General features: G+C 48.0%; 1 long non-coding RNA gene across 1 annotated transcript in view; it reads right to left on the minus strand.

Annotated features, from left to right (window-relative positions):
* The window catches only part of LOC116562000, a 20,231-nt gene extending 15,960 nt beyond the window's left edge, over nucleotides 1-4,271 (minus strand). Inside the window, exons 1-2 of the long non-coding RNA XR_004273703.1 lie at nucleotides 3,964-4,271; nucleotides 2,202-2,304 (exon numbers count right to left, since the gene is read on the minus strand). This is a non-coding gene — a long non-coding RNA (uncharacterized LOC116562000). The remainder of the gene's footprint in view (nucleotides 1-2,201; nucleotides 2,305-3,963) is intronic.
* Between the last annotated feature and the right edge of the window lie 513 nt (nucleotides 4,272-4,784).

The raw sequence follows: 4,784 nt of genomic DNA on the forward strand, positions 1-4,784 counted from the left end.
CTGAGGGGACCTGGAGTGGGGGACAGGTGTGGTCTGTGACTGAGGGGTCCTGGAGTGGGGGACAGGTGTGGTCTGGGCCTCCCCTTGCTGCACGTTGCTGTGGAGGGGACTTGTTTTTCCCCAGGCCCCTGCGCTTTCCTTCTTTAGGGTCAAGACCTCCAGGATATTGGGGCAGGAAGGAGGGACGGGGGGAACAAGCCTTTTGTGGTATGTGGGGGTGGGTATGTGTTATTTGGGGGCTGCTTCTTTGTTTTCACTGAATCGGCTGCCGCTATGGTCCTCTGTTAGCACCCACAGCCTCTCTGCTTTCCACCAATGGCTCTCAATGCCACTGCATGGCTGGGGTATGCTGGGGGTGTTTTTCTGGATGGCATGAGGGGGACAAGCTCCTGCTGGGGCTCACCTCAGAGGACCTGACAGGGCCTCTCCCTGCCTCCAGTGAGCTTGGAGATTCCCTGTCTCCCACTTCCCCTTGCCCTCAGTGGTCTCCCCTGACAGAGGCTTTCTTAGGGGCAATCCTGCCCTCCTGAGGGATCCAGCAGGGCCCAGGGAAAGCCATCGTTCTGGCCACACCAAAGAGTAGGAGCAGAGCAGCATCACTGCCTCCCTCCCCTCTGCCTTCCCTCTCAGTCCTCTTGCTTGCTGGGGTTGGCTGGGGCAGGTCTGCAAGACCCCTGCTGGGCAGGTGTGCAGGAGGGGAACCACACTCACTTTCCTGCAATGTCCTGGCTGCACCTCCTGGAGCCTCCTACTCCCGGGTTTGTGGTGGGCACCTTCCCTCTGCAGAGCCATTCTGCCTTTTGGCTTACACATGTCCCTAGTGATCCCTACTGAGCAAAGGAAAAGTCCCACTCAACCCAACAGCTAACCCAATAAAGCAGATGAGATGAGCCTGGTCCCCGCCACTGAGTCACACTGCTAAGTGGAGGAAAACATGACCTCCTTCAGGCCTGAAAATACCATTTTGCCTTCTGCAAATAGAACCAGCTAATGTTATCAAGGACGGCTTAGGGCAGGTTTTATTTCAGCAGGGGGCCTTTTCAGGGACTGGGACTAAAGCAGGATCCCCTGAGCGCAGAGGCTGGGTGCCAGTGGCTTCCGGAGCACCTCCCAAAAGCCATCAGAGGGCAACAGGCTCCCCTGTGTGGCCGACTTCTGCTATTGCATCTGCACAAAATCGCCGCATCCAAATATTAAAATGACTCATAATCCCGCATGCAGAAATAATCCTGTTACCATTCTATTACATTTACTACCAAAAGGCTTTTCATGAGCACAGTAAGTATGTGAGCCTATCCCTCTTTGTTCACTTAACTGCACAAGACAACTCAATTTTAACACTCAGGCATTTTTTAAATATACACTAAATATTGCACAAAACACTGAAATCATTAACTGAGAAACGATCACTTATTTTACACTCAGTAGTTTCTCTTTCTCTCTCTCCCTCTCACATGCACACACAATTTTTCAGGAATCTTTATTCTTCCAGGTAGGAGTTGGGGGTGGGAGGAGAGCAGGAGTTTCTTACATGCCCTCCTCAGTGTATGCCCCAAATTTGCCAGGTGAGTTTTACATGAGAACCTGTGGCATAGAAATCTGTTAACCAGGCACAGTGACTCACACCTGTAATCCCATCACTTTGGGAGGCCGAAGCAAATGGATTGTTTGAGCCCAGGAGTTCAAGACCAGCCTCGGTAACACAGTGAGACCCCTGTCTCTACACAAAATACAAAAAATTTAGCCAGGTGTGGTGGCATATGCCTGTAGTTCCAGCTACCCAGAAGGCTGAGGAGGGAGGATCACCCGAGCCTGGGAGTTCAAGGCTGCAGTCAGCCATGATGGCACCACTGTACTCCAGCCTGGTGAGAGAGTGAGACCTTGAAAGAAAGAGAGAGAGAGAGAGAGAGAGAGAAACTTGCTACTTTATAGATAACTTCAGTTCAAAAGAACTAAATGACTTTTCCAAGGTCACACAGCCAACGGTGTTAAGACCAAGAATTAGGCGCAGTCTTTTATGACCCCAAAGGCCTGTTATCTCCGAGATACTAGACCTGCAAGCTACAGTTCCCTCCCACCCCTGGAAATGGTGTCATCAGCTGACGTCAGTTGGGACAGTTTCCACTTATTTTTGATCAATTTTACACACTCAGCCAGAATGGCTCCAGCTCACCCTCAGTTGTCTCCAAATGAGCACTCACATTGCCCTCTAAGGAGCCACTCCTGGGGCCCCGATAAATGCTCCTCAGTTGGTGAAGGATGTTCTAGATCCTGGAAATTCTCCCTGCGATTGTACTTTAGCATCTGTAACAAGAGATTGGATGGTGCGCTGCCAGTGAGTCCCAAGCTACAGAAGACATCCCTCTGTGCCTCCAGTAGTCACTGACCCTTGCTCCAGCCAGACCCTCCCAGGCTCTGCAAAAGCTGCAGCTCAGTGATCACAGCCCTTGCAGGAGGAAGACTTCTTTAACAAAAACTCATGGGGCACCCAGGCTAACGCAGCCCTCAGAGACCATCCAGGCCAACACAGAAGTCCAGCCCAGAGGAGAGAGCACTCAGCAGACTACAGACAGAGGCAGCTCTGCCTGCTCATTGTGGCGCCTTAAGAGAGTCTCTGGTAGGGGAAACAGAGGAAGAGCAAACCTTCCAGCATGTGGTCCATCACCGACAGCAAAGGAAAAACCAGGCTCTGTGACACATTAATCACGGAGCCAGGCTGCTCCCTCATCACTGGCAGGGCTGTGGTAAATACCTATCAGCCACGAGCTGCTCCACGAGCCTTCTCTGATCACAGGGTACCCAATCAGGATTGGCAGCTGAGAATAAATAAATCAACAGAGCAAGTTCCAATCAGCATGAATTTTCTGAACGCTCCTCATTCTGGGACTGGGGGCTAGAGTTAGCAGGTGTGTAAGATACCAATTTGTGGACCCCAAGGCAAGGGATTCACTGTTTGATTCACTCATACAACCCAAGTTCTATTTAGTCCCTTGTAAATAGCAGGTTCTCTTTAAAAGTTTTTAAATAAATGACATATTCCTGCTTTGGAAAAATTCCCATTCTAGTAAGAGAGAGATGCCTTAATGTACACAAATATATTCCGGTTTACTCACTCCCTAGCTGATTTTTAGTCTTGGCCAAACATTTTACAGGCCTTTTCCTGCTACCATTTAACTTGCACAGCTGATAAAAAATGGTTAAAATTTTTTTAATTGGAAATACATACATAAATGTATATATACATATATTCTTACTCATCCTAAGTTTTTCTTTTCTGCTTAGCAAAACCAATAGAGTTGCCAAATTGAACAAATAAAAATACAAGATGTCAGTTCAGTTTGAATTCCAGATAAACAACGGGTATTTTTTAGTGTGTATGTTCCAAATATTGTGTCTATTGCAAATATTGCAATACTCCAAGTACTATCTGAAATTCAAATTGAAGTGGGCAGCCTGTATTTCACCAGGCAGCTCTTCTTTGGGACTCTACTTGAATGTTGTGGAACATTCTGAGTGGGTTGGAAAGGGAAGCGTTCAGAAGTAATCACCAGATGGCCAGGGCCTCCGTGCAGGGCAGCTGTCCTGGATCCTGCTTTGCTGCTGGGTAAAGGCGGAGAAGCAGCTGTAATAGATTCTCCTGATAGTCACACTTCCTACTGAGGCCAGTTGCACGCTGATAGGCCAAGCAGAAAGCAGAGCTTCTCGGCAGAGATGAAAGGCACAGAAGTTTCTTGCTGTGCCATGGCTCTGTCTCTTGTTGTGGGGCAGGTAATTCTGTGTGGCTCTTACTGCAGGCCTGGAGCTGAGCAGACCACAGGGCCTCAAGAGTTCTGGCATTTTAGACAACAGACGTCGGGGGATTAGTCCGTGTCTCTGTCTGTATCTCTTTGCACTTGCCTCTCTCTTTTTCTCCCTCTTTCTTTCTCTCTCTCTTTCTCTGAATGTTTGATGAACTTCTTATACCTCTCAAAGCAGGAAGGAAAAAGGAATCATTGTATAGCCTTGACAGTGCAATTTGCTCTTTATCAGATTATTCTAGGAGCTTTGGCTTTCAGACATGGTCCCTGCTGCAGGTTGCTGATAAGGCTTTTCTTGTCCACCTGGCAAGGAGGAGCTAGGAGAAGTGGCACGCAGAGGTTCATTGCCTCCTTCTCTTTGCTTCTGCACACACAGATGCAGACTTTATGATCTTCGAATGTGTGGGGAGCCTTATGCAAATGAGCCTGGAGAAACAAGTATCTCTCCGCCCATGTCAGAGACAAGTATCTTGACTTTCATGTAGTTGGTGAGCACCACAGATTTTGCAGGTACATTCTTAAACTTCTCTCCGTTCTCATGGGGGGTTGTGGTCATATAATCTCTTCTTGGTCTGGGCCACGTCCAAGGATTCTATCTTTTGTAGGGAGAGCTTCAAAGGACCTCACATTTCCCATAAATCTTTGGTACCTTCTGGCCTTCGTAGCATTAACACAGCCCTATGTGCCATCCTAAGAGTATTATTTTGCTGGGACCTAGACTTCTGGCCATGGCATAATTGGTAAATTTCACATATGTATCTAAAGTTGACTACCATGAAGAAACAGCTGTTTAGGGGTGGCTAAGACTTCAAGAAGTCATGCATTTTATAGAAAGCACAAATGATTATGGAAAGAACTTTGGACTTAGGCTTAACATCATCTCTGCTCCTCACTAGTTATGTGTCCCAGAAGGGTATTTAGCCTTTCTGAACCTCAGTTTCCCCATAAGTTGGGGACAATGCCATGTATTTTCCAGAGGGTAGTGAG

The sequence above is a fragment of the Sapajus apella genome, unplaced genomic scaffold (assembly GCF_009761245.1).
Source record: "Sapajus apella isolate SASKATOON/1434 unplaced genomic scaffold, GSC_monkey_1.0 scaffold31, whole genome shotgun sequence".
In the NCBI taxonomy this organism is placed as follows: domain Eukaryota; kingdom Metazoa; phylum Chordata; class Mammalia; order Primates; family Cebidae; genus Sapajus; species Sapajus apella.